Here is a 12,922-nt window from a genome sequence, read left to right on the forward strand (position 1 = left end):
TACTGTTTTGCATAAAATTTTCAGATGCTAATTTATATCTTTGTACACACATTACTGTAATTTAACAGAAATACAAGCCAACCTAGGAAAAATATAACCATGAAGTCTGTGCATCTGCTTAGCTTGCTATTCAGGTTCTAAATATTTATGTATTCATTAGATTTATATCCTACTTTTTCTGCAGTAGGAAAAGGCAGTACACATAGTACTCCCTCACTCTTTTCCCCTACAAGAACCAATTCCTGTAAGGACTAAAAGATAGTGACTTAACAAAATCAACTAGTGAAACTCCATGGATTTTGGACTTGAACAATCTTCTCAGCCACAATCTTATACCTTAATCACCACAGCACACAAGCTTCAAATGTGATTAGCCAGTACAGCTATCTAATGGTCCTTTAGATTTTTACAGCCCAAATCTGCTAACAATATAGATAATTTTTCTTCCCCAGGAAAGAAAAGGATACCATTGAACAGAGTACTGCTTTGCACAATAAGGCAAATGTGCCTGCCTTATAGAAATTCCTGTTTAGTTACTTTAGTCTCAATTTTCTCTGCCTGAGTACCATTCAGATATATTGTGTGTGTGTGTGTGTGTGTGTGTGTGTGTGTGAGAGAGAGAGAGAGAGAGAGAGAGAACTGTTAATCTGACACAATGTACTGAACATTGCAATCATGTGATTTCACCAAATTATAATATGATGCAGAGAATCTAACAATGTGTGATAAATTATCTCTAATTAATTCACTGTGCCAGTAATAATGAAACCAAAGCCAATAAAGCTAAAATGTAGTATTTTGGATACAAGGTGCAGAAGCATAAGTGTGTTTGGAAAAGTTTCTGATACTTGAAAAAATAAAAAAATCAATTGAAAGAGACCCAGAAAAGACAAAAACGACTATCATTGGTATCACAAGCACATGCTTATCAAGAACCCAAATTACTAATAGACAAACCTTAACCATTGTACAACACAGTGATGGAACTATTTTCCATCAGATAAAAAAGGTCAGCAATGACTGAACAACTTAATATCTTTTTTCTCAAAATGCTTCAGCAACCCTGTCATTTTTAAAAATTTCTGCACCTGGAAAATACTACTACTTATCCTGATTTATTTTCACACCATTTCCTATGTGGAGAATACCCACAACACAAACACACCCCTGTATGTGAGTTTGTTTGGTTAATTATTTCCCACTGCACTGGTATTGTCAGAAACCTGAAAAGCTGTATACAGAGTAAGGGACAGATTTTTAAGAGTCATTTTAAAAAATAATTTAAACTACCATAAAAATACCATAAAATACCATAAAAAAGAATTCTTTGTCATGCCTAATTTCACTGTCTTGTTTTCCTTTGAACAGGCAAACAAGGAAGATGGGACATGGCAAGAAATGATAGCATAAAACACCATTAGAATAATTTTTCCAGTCTCCGCTGACTTAACTGAGTTGTGAATTGTATTCCTCTCATCTTGCGTGTCTGAGCATCCTAGTCTCCTATCTTATTTAGAACAGCTATCGTGAAATTTTAATTTGTCTTTTTACCAAGACTTAGCCAGGAAGGACCATCATTTGAACAGGTGAAGTAAACAATGAAACGAAAGCAAGGAACCTGGTTCATTCATTCCTACAATATAAGTTTCTTTGGATTTAAGGCAGTATGAGAATTCATTATGTTCTTCATCTGCCTATCCTTTAAGAAATATGAAGAAACTGTTTTATTTTAGAACTTTTTTATTCATATGTAAATTAGGACTTAAATTAAAATAGCATGATTTAAAATACAGCAGTCTATTTTAATTATAAGCAAACCATTTGTTCCACAACCTGGTACATGGTTGCATGTATATGGATGCATATACACTGCTTTCCTTCAGTGATTAGTGAACATTGCTCAGTGATACATTGCTTTTCCTCACTCAGTGATTATTTGAGTGTGCTGACTATATCCAGCAAATATTTCCCCCCCAATTCTGATAAGGGAATAACACTGTGGCTTATAACAATATATAAGATCTCATGTTCCATTACAATTTCTTTTAGCATAATACCATTGCCCACCTAAAATGACCACTTTCACTCTGCTTAACAGTAATTCTAGATATCTCATATACAGAATATGATTCTAAGCAAACTTGAACCTCTCTTTTGAGAAATTCTAATTCCATCTGTCAAAGCTCACCTTGGCTGCAGATGCCTTTATTACAGCCTGAGCTAAGGTTAACAAACATAAGGAAATATACTTCTCTCTCCTCCAATGGATACATCCATTGCAGACAGCATCTGTTTCTCAAGTAAGGACATCAGGGAGTTGGTCTATAAAAGAGAGCATTGTTGCTGGAGCACCGCTATGATAAAACAGCAAAATCCAGTTCAGCTGCCAATGTATCTTGCGCTTACACCATTCAGCCTAATTGCTGCTTACAATATATAAGATCATGCTGTGCTGGGAGATATAGGCAATAACTGAACACAATGGTATGATTTAAAGACAGGTTAGCTTTTCAATTTACTTGTACGAGCATTTGGCTTTCCTATCCTGACACAAATGAACTCTGTTCATATTGTATAATGTCAAATTTAGTTATCACTTTCCTGGGGATTATTAATCCCAATAATGACACAATAAACTTCAGTCAAAGCTTTCCACCTAAGATGGATAGTGCCTTAGGTCTTCTGAAATACCCTGCTTTGCCCTTTGTTCTTAGTGGCCAGATCACACCCAATTTTACTGTACTCTGTATCTGCCAACATTAACAGCTGTCTCCCTTTGGCTCTGCATGCCACCTCTTGGCACACTTTTTAAGTGGATTTTTGGAATTTAAAAATGGCTGTGTTTTGGAAGCAATGTTTTTATGCAAAGGTAATCAAATGCCAAGTAGAGTTTGAAAGAGGAAAAATGGATTTTCCTGATAGGAAGAAATGAAATGTCTGCAAGATAATGCTTCGTTCTGCAGATGAGAGCAGAATGGCGATGCTGCCAAACTACCCTGGCAAAAGCTTGAATCTTTCACTTCTTGACTGCACCAGGAACTCTCAAGAGGACAATGTGGGTTAGCCCCATGTCAGTAGTTCGAATAGGCTAAGGTTGCCAGTTTTTGAAAAAGGATTTTACTTTAGCTGTATATTTTATCTGCCAAGAAGGGCAAAATCAAAGAATATACAATAATTTCTGGTTCAACTGCATTTTAAGGCACTCTAATAATCTATAGTTCCATTTTCTATCCTATACTCAAAACAGATATATATTTACATATATGCAAATATCTGCATAATTTAAAATGGGCAGTGGAGAGGGAGATGCCTTCCAAAAGCCAGGAGATAAAAAAAAATCCACTATATTTTGTTCTTCATAGTCATGAATCTTTACAGACTTGCATTATGGAACACACGTGCCTCTCAGATGTGTTTTCCTACTGTAGTTTTGATTTTAATTTCATACTAGCTAGTCTTTTTCTTCAAAGTACCTTTATTGTTAACACAGAATGCATTTCATTCCAGATAAAAACAGGAATGGAAATTTACAATAAATAAATAAATAAAATTCCTAATTTCAATAGTTTAGGGTTGAGTCTCCAATAAACCCATCATATTCCATACATCAGTGATTATCAAGTTTGGCTGGAAACATATTTAAAGCCCATTAGAGAAAACAAAGTAGAGCTGGCAGGCACATCTCTCTCTCTCTTTGTAATTTTTTCTACTTGATGATGAGAGAAGAATACTTCATCCTAAAGTAACTGATCCCCAAAAAAGAAGTAGAGGGGAAGTATAAAATTAAGTTTAAATTAAGATTGAATATAGTTATTATAATTATTGTCCACTTATGACTTCCCTTTCTCTCTCATTGGAGAAGTGTTTAATGCCAGCTAAGGAATTTTGGGAGTTGAATTCCACACATTTTAAAGTTGCCAAGTTTGAGAAACACTACATTAAATGTTACCAATCAGTGATAATTTTGGAAGAGTCTCTAGAGTGCCCCCTTCAAGGTTTTAGAGAATGACATGCAACCCTAGACCCTTAGATGCAGAAAATGTAGGATTGAAAAGAGACCTCTGAAATCATCTAGTCCAGGGATCCCCAGGCCACAGACTGCTACTGGTCCATGGCCTGTTGGCAACTGGTCCGTGCAAGCAGAGGGTGAGTGTGGGAAGATCTATTTGTACAAGTGACAGGTGTGCATGTGAAACCATCCCCTCCCTCTTGCTTTCGCTGCCAGTCTGCAAAGCTGGAAAAGTTGGGGACCACTGATCTAGTCCAATTCCTGCTCAACTAGAGTATCTCTGATAGATGACATCCAACATTTGGATGTGGCAGGCTGTTTAACTTTATGTGGCAGGCTGTTTAACTAGTTGACAGTTCATATAATCATGAAGTTCCTTCTGATTTCTAACTACAAATTATTTTCTTGAGTTTAGTGCTGGCCCTGCCTCTGGAAAATAGAAAATAAGCTCACCTCCTTTTCAGTTTATTCCTTTCAAATATTTCACTTATAGAGCTTAGTTTCCAAATCCTTCATCATCTTGGTAGCCATCTGAATTTCTTCCAATTTTCCACTGTTGCTTTTGAATTGTGGTGCCCAGAACTGGATATAGTAACTGGCTCTCTTTTAACTTCTGGTTGGCAAGGACATCAGGATCTGTTTCACGTGCACTTCTGCCAGTTCTTCCCTATCCTGTACTTCCCTTCTTTTAAATTCCTTTGTATTGATTTCAGTTACTTCTCAGGCCTTCTACATCATGTTGATCTTCTATCTGTCCTTTAAAATATTAACTCCCAGCGGTATGTCACCTGCAAACTTTTCTCAACATTCTCATCCAGGTCTTTGTTAATAGTTGAAAGGCACAGGGGTCAGAAGAGAACTCTGTGAAAATTGGCTCAGGACTTCAAGCTGAGTTACAGCCTTTAATGAGAACTTTATGGGTTATTCAGCCAACTGAATGTCCATCCTATAGTTCTATCATTTTTCCACTGTATCATTTTATCATGAGATACTTATTGAATACATTAATAATATCTCCTTACTCATCAAAGACATCATGGAATATGAACAGTAATGCCATCTTATTTGGTCTCGAAGACACCAACGAATCAGACGACATCACCAAAGTTCGTGATATCATAAGCAACTCAAATACAACAAACATCTCTCCTGAAGATATCATTGAAATAACCAGAGATGGCCCTGAGTTCAAATACAATGATGGCTCTGTGGCTCCAAGATTTTGTAAAGTTGTATGCAAAAATGAGTCCAGCAAACACATATTCATTCATACAATAAATGCCATTGCAAAAACCAATCCCAACCACAAAAAACTTCACTCAAGACCAGATTTATCCATACTGCAAAGAATCCGCTCCTGTGAACTCTGCACAGAACTCAAAAACCATCTAGACAATGGAGAAAAGGATCTATACACTGACTACCATGCTGATTGCATCAAAAGAAAGTCACACAACCCACAACTACTCATCCAACCCCACCCCATCCAATCCAACATCACTCAAAACTAGGCACACACACCCCTAACTACCTCTATTCCAACCACAACTGGCCTTAAATGCAAGCTACTCAATGCAAGAAGCCTTGTAAATAAAATACCTGAATTTCTCCTCTTACTAAATACGGCTAAATTCAACATTATATCTGTCTGCGAAACATGGCTCAATGCATCTCTCCCTGACTCTATTACCACAGTAATAGACTATCATGTTTACCGATCAGATCGTGAAATCCATAGAGGAGGTGGTGTTGCTATCTTCTATAAAAAGTCCCTACATCTAAAGAACATCCAAGTTATCCAAGAGCTTGCTATTCCTGAGACCATTGTCTGTGAACTGTCCTTAAATATCACATTTCGGTTCTTACTATGTTACAGAGCTCCTGATTATGACATCTAACATGCAAACAAGCTAAATACACTACTAACATGGGCAGTATCCTGCCCACACGCTTTTATCTTTCCTGGTGACTTCAATCTACCTCTTATTAACTGGACCCTTAACAAATGTACAACTGAACCCACACATGCAACCTTCTACAATGCAGTAACAAATCTGGGACTAGAACAGCTAGTAACCAACAACACTAGACTTAACAACTCGATCTCATCTTCTGCAATAGTTTGAATTCAATTTATGGAATACAAATTAAAGAACCCTTTTCCAACAGTGACCACAACATGATTGACTTTTGTCTCAACATACGTCCACACAAAAATCATCACAATGATGGAATCCCCAATCATAACTTCAAAAAAGGCAATTATGATCTTATAAACAATGATCTCTCATCCCTTGATTGGCAATTTCTATTCACTGGATGCAATACTGTAGAAGACCATTACAACATATTTTTACTTGAAATCAAAAGAGTCATCAAACTATATGTACCAATAACAACTCCCAAAACCAGAAAAAAACAAATTACCCATAACAATAAGGAAGCTTCAATCCAAAAAGAAATCACTTTGGCAGAAAAACAAATCTGGTCACGTTGCCAACTTCAAAAGCCGATACAAAAATTTATGCCACCAGATAAAGACTGAATGCATCAATTATCACATTAAACAAGAAGATGCACCAATTCCACACACACTTTCTACAACTTTGTAAACAACAAATTAAAAGACTCAAGGTCCATCCCACCCCTGAAAGGACCTAATGGTAAAGACTGCAACGATGACACTATTAAAACCAACCTCTTTAACACATTCTTTGGCTCAGTATTTGTAAACAGCAATGGATCATGCCCAGTATTTCCTAGTCGAACCACAGACAACTACAATGATCTAGTACATATTGATTTTACAGAAGACAATGTTGAAAAAGCAGTACGCAATCTAAAACCATCTCTATCTATTGGACTAGATGGAATATGTGCCTACTTCTTTAAAAAGCTATCCACTGCCATAGCCAAACCTCTAAGCATAATCTTTGAAAAATCTTTCATGACCAGTTCCTTGCCAAAACTATGGTCACAAGCCACGGTCATCCCCATCTTCAAAAAGGGAGACCCCAGCCTAGTTGAAAATTACAGACCAATCTCTTTATGCTACGTCACCTGTAAAGTCATGGAATTATTATTATTATTAACCAATTATTAACCAATCCATCATCCTCCACTTAGAAACAAACAACCTACTCTCTAATAAACAATTTGGTTTTAGGAAAAGACTGTCATGTAATCTGCAACTCTTACACTGAAAAAACATATGGATTACACAACTCGATCATGGCAAAGCAATAGATGCAATCTACATAGACTTCTGTAAAGCCTTTGATTCAGTGGTACACGACAAACTACTCCTAAAACTAAAAATATTATGGTATCTCTGGACACCTGCATAACTGGATAGAAGCATTCCTGTCAAACAATGACAACAAATGGTCAAAATTGGGAGCGTCCTATCAAATTCTGTAGCTGTCAACAGTGGTGTCCCTCAAGGCAGTGTTCTAGGACTAACCCTTTTCATACTCTACATAAATGACCTCTGTGATCATATTAAGAGCAACTGCGTTCTCCTCACTGATGATGTAAAGCTATTCAATACCACAGACAATACTGCCACCCTTCAAAAAGACCTTGGCTATGTATCAGAATGGTCAAACAAATGGCAACTTCAAATCTCAACAAATAAATGCTCTGTCCTACATATTGGCAAAAAAATCAGAAAATAAAATACAGGCTGAATAGTCAAGACCTTGTTGATGATCCAAACTCTGTCAAGGATCTTGGAGTACTCATCTCTAATGATCTACGTGCTAGAGCCCACTGTAACTACATAGTCAAAAAGGCATTAAGAGTTGTTAACCTAATCCTACGTAGCTTTTTCTCTGGTAATATCACACTACTAACTAGAGCATACAAAACATTTGCTAGACCAATACTCGAATACAGCTCATCAGTCTGGAACTCACATTACGTATCTGATATTAACACAGTTGAGAAAGTCCAGAAATATTTCACAAGAAGAGTTCTCCGCTCCTCTACTCGTTGCAGAATACCTTATGCCACCAGACTTGAAATTCTAGACCTAGAAAACCTAGAACTACGCCGCCTTCGGTCCAATCTAAGTATAGTATATAAAATCATACATTTCAATGTCCTACCTGTCAATGAATACTTCAGCTTCAACCATAACAACACAAGAGCAAATAGATACAAACTCAAGGTTAATCTCACCAAACTTGATTGCAGGAAATATGACTTCAGCAACAAAGTGGTCAATGTCTGGAATACTCTACCTGACTCTGTGGTTTCTTCCCCAAACCCAAAAACTTTAACCTTAGACTGTCTAGTATTGACCTCACCCACTTCCTAAGAGGTCTAAGCGCACCAATGTGCCTACCGTCCCTGTCCGGTTGTTTCTTTTATTTTTTTAAATTTTTCTTATATGTATCCATGTATTCGTAACTATGTTTTTACTTATACCTATTATCTTGTAAGCAATTGACAAACCAAATAAATAAATAAATAAATAAAACTTTATGGGTTATTCAGCCAACTGAATTTCCATCCTATAGTTCTATCATTTTTTCACTGTATCATTTTATCATGAGATACTTATTGAAGGATTTGTTGACATCCTGGTACACAATGTCTATGCCATTCCCAGATCTACTAAGCTACTATTTATTTATTTATTTGTTTGATTTGTCAATTGCTTACAAGATAATAGGTATAAGTATAAACATGAGTAAGAATATAGGAAGGAGGTTTCAAAGTATTTCTAGCAGGACCACCAGATTCTGTTTGTTCTTATGCCATCCATCTGGTAAACTCACAAGATTCATTTTTCTCGCCATGTACATGTATACCTCTGAACTAGACTGTGTTGTTTCTCCATGTCATATAATATATGTGGGAATATGCATAATTTTGTATTTATTTATTTATTTATGTATTTTGTCATATTTATGTTGGAGGTGAAGACCCTTTGAGAACTGTATGCAACAAAATGTCATTTTAACGAATGCCGAATAGCATACATTCAAAGTGACAATAAAGTTATTCTAAGTCTAAGTAGTAACTCGCTCCAAAAAAGTAAGTCTGGCATGATTCGTTTGTTAATTGTTGCATGCCTAGTAAGCAATCACAAACATACTGTTGCATAAACTTTTTGTCCAATATAAATTAATACAATATAAATGTTAATTGTTGATTGTTTTTTATATTATTGTTTTTATTTTTTTATTGTGTGCCACCCAGCATCACATTTTGTGATATGAGCAGCTGAATGAATGAATGAATGAATGAATGAATAAGACAGATCTGGAATTTTCCCAGTTCTTTTTATTTCCATTCTTTAAGATGGGGGCAGAATTTGCTCTCCATTTTTCTTGGATCTTGTCATCCTTTGGGAGTTCCCAAAAATATCAGAGGAACCACTCCACTAATTCCTTCAAGTACCTCAGGATTAATCCATCTGAGCCTGAATATTTGAATTCATTTAAATTAGGTAAATGCTTTCTTATCCTCTCTTTCACTATCTTAAGCTATAATTCTTTCTTTCAGTGGCTTAACAATGACCAATGACAACTCATTTTGCTTTTAACAGAAGACAGATGCAAAATAGGAATTAAGAAGTTCTGCTCTGTCACCATCACTCTTTGTCAATGGTTGCTTTTTCTTTGCAACAGACTTTCATCCTGTTTCACATTTCTGAGATTCACAAATAGCCCTTTTTATTGCTGATGTTGTTTGTTTTTGATATGCCTTGAAAGAGGAGCTAAGATGGCCAGCATATAAATTTAAATAAATTAATTTTAAAAAATGTCCCTCATTTTGAGCTTTAGCCTTTCTGACACAAACAAGGGCACCCTATATTCTTTGGTGATATATCTTTCTTTTCATTTCCTACACATGCACCTTTTCTCTTCAGCATTTTAGATAGCTCTCTGTATTTCTATCCTGGACTTGGTACATTTTCCCCAATTCTCTTCTTGTAGGCATTGTTTCTCATCCTTCCTGGATTTCTTCCTCTATCAGGATTTTAAGTCATTGGATCCAACCTATCTTTCCCGAGAGTTCCTCAAAGTACACACTTCTGAAATCCACCCTCCGAGTTCCAATTCTTCTTCACCTGGATAACATAAATTCAAAGATAACACCATTCCTTTCCCCCAATATATTAGTCTTCTTCTCTTCTTCAACCATTTCCTCCCTATTGTTGAGGATTAGGGCCAGGATATTTGATCCCCTTGTTCTTTCTTCTACCTTCTGACAAATGAAGTTGTCAGCAATAGAGGACAATAATTGGTTGAACTTTGTCTCTTGGCAGACTTATAGTCCCAGTAGTTGTCAGGATAATTGAAATATCCCATTATCACTGCAGCAGGAGTCTTTGAAAGACTGGTCATTGATACTGAAAGGCCTCATACATATCTACTGCCTATCCTCACAGTCTAATATCTCTCACAACAACAACACTTTTACTACTTTTTTAAAATTCTTACCCCAACCATTGTTACAGAATTTCTGTGTTCCAATTCCATCATTTCTCTGTAATATATGTATACATATATATTTGTTTACATGCAGTACATTTCCCTTTTTTCTTGACTTTTAATACTACTGTATACATACATCAATCATGACTGCCAGCTCACCTAGTTTTACCCTTCCAAGTTCAGTGATACTTATCATGTGTCGTCCTGAGTCTTCTTGGTTTATTTATCATATTTTATACCTCTGAGGTTCTGAATATCTGTGACTGGCACTACTATTGTGGTTTCATGCAAAATCATGAGATCCTATTCCAGCCTCCTACTTCCCTTTTTGCATCCTGCTTTCCTGATCTCAGTTCTTGGTTCTGTAGTCAGTTCTAGACATTTGCCTTTGTTCTAGTTTAAAGCTTTATTCTAGTTTTAAAATCTCCTAATAAGTTATGTGCTAAATAATCCCTTCCTTCCCAGCCTTTGTAAGACATAGCCTCATTTCTTAGGAGTCCTTTGTGAGGAGAACATAAGCCATTATTGTAGAAATTAAATCCTTCTTGATGTCATCATCTATGTACCAATTACTGATTTCTGTATTCTCTTTCTGTACAGTAGGCCACATGTGAAAGGACTGGCCCAAAAAGAAAAACATCAAAATCTTACTTGTGCTCCTAGTTACTAAATCTTCTTGTCTAGGCTTCACAGCCTCTGAAGATTCTTTCAGCATCACTTCTAGTAGTCTTTTTTACCCCCACCTTAATCAAGTGAAAGCAACCCCCTCTGCTTTATTTTTCAATTGTGAAATTTGTATTTGTGATACCTGTGATTTGGGTCCTCTTCAGGCATTTCATTTTCAGGTTATAGTGATGCTTCCTTCATTGTCCATATTGTTTGAAATTCTCCTACTGATTTCCCCAACCAAAGTGGCATGCAAACTTTCTCTATTTGTTCTGATTTCTTTAAACCTCCCTCCCATTTTCTTCTTCCTAGGAATTGCAACTTTTATTTAGCCCAGTTCCTTTTTCATGAATAGCCCAGTTGCTTTTTCATGAACAATATTATACTGTATTCCAAATGCTTGAGAATTAAGTAAGAAAGAAGTCTCATCCAAAAAAATAAGGTCTCTTCTGTTGCATGCCTCTTCTTGCTGTCTTTGGCTTGCTCATTTCGGGGATGCACTGTAGAGAAAGATTTTGAAGTTTCTAAATTCACATGCCTTGATAGACAAAGATGACATTCTCTGTTTTGCCCATATTATGAGTGCTCTGAAGGAAGAAGAGAGTGGAAAAATATAACCCACACATACATATATAAAAAGTTTGCCTAGGGCTTTAATTCTTTTTTTCTTAGTACAACAGCTATAAAAATGATTCTGTGATGTGAATCCATTACTTTCCTGGGTTGAGTTGAAGCACTTGTGCAAGTAAGGCAAATTGGTTTCCAGTATTTCCAAAGTAAACCTCAGGAGATGTCGGCTAGCTACACAGGCAGGCTAAAACTGTGCTTTAAAGTTATGGCATTCAAGTCCAAACCTCACATCAATAAATGAGTGTCTAAGGAAGGAAGAAAGGGGAAAAAACCCTTAATCAGAATGTCACGTAAAGAACCTTAATTCTCTGCCTTACAGATTCTGGCTTGGTCTGTCCTCTGAAGATTTATTAAAGCTTGAATGTCCACATGTACATAGATTAAAATGTAGAATGGTGGAGAATAAGCTGAGTGTTTTGGTGAATTGTTGGAGGTGAAAGAGTGCTGATAACCGACAGGAAGGCACATTTGGGCTTATTTTTCTCTGTTTGCAATATGGAAACTCTTTCAACTATAGCTTGGCTACATAAATAGCTCTCTTGGATGGCAGAACTAAAGCCTTTTGTGGACAACTTTGCAAGCAACAGGTTTCTGCCATCTCCTCAGCAGCCCACTTTTCTTTGCCAAGAAGAAAGGGAGAAATTGGAAGCTGTCTAGTACAGTTGGGCTGTTTGGTACAGCAGCAGGCAGTCAGATCTCTGTTCTGCTATAAAGATCAGTGTGCAGCTTGAGGGAACTCACTCTTTGAGGCCGAGTTACTCCATTGAATTGTTCTGAGAAATACATAATAACTTATTTAATTCACTATATTTCAGTTTATCAGAAATATTAACACACAACAGTTTTGTTTATAATCACATTTAGGCATCTTTTTTTTCCCCAGATGAGCTGATTAATAAAAAAAAAATTCTCTACAGGGTTTCCCCAATCTTGGCTATTTCCATGTATATGAAATTCAGACTCCAAAATTCCACACCCAGCATGGCCATTGATAAGAATGTTGGGAATTGGTTCACATACCAGGAGGTTGCCACATTTGGGAAACATTCTGCACCATGATTAGGACAATCCTATATAACATTTTGCAAGGGCACGATCCGTGTCTATGTGTAAAATTATAAATATAATATTTATTGATTTCTTTCTTTCCATCCATTCAATTTCAGTC

This window comes from Notechis scutatus, chromosome 3, assembly GCF_049901735.1.
Source record: "Notechis scutatus isolate UNSWTSFEM ecotype Mainland chromosome 3, rNotScu1.2, whole genome shotgun sequence".
Taxonomy (NCBI): domain Eukaryota; kingdom Metazoa; phylum Chordata; class Lepidosauria; order Squamata; family Elapidae; genus Notechis; species Notechis scutatus.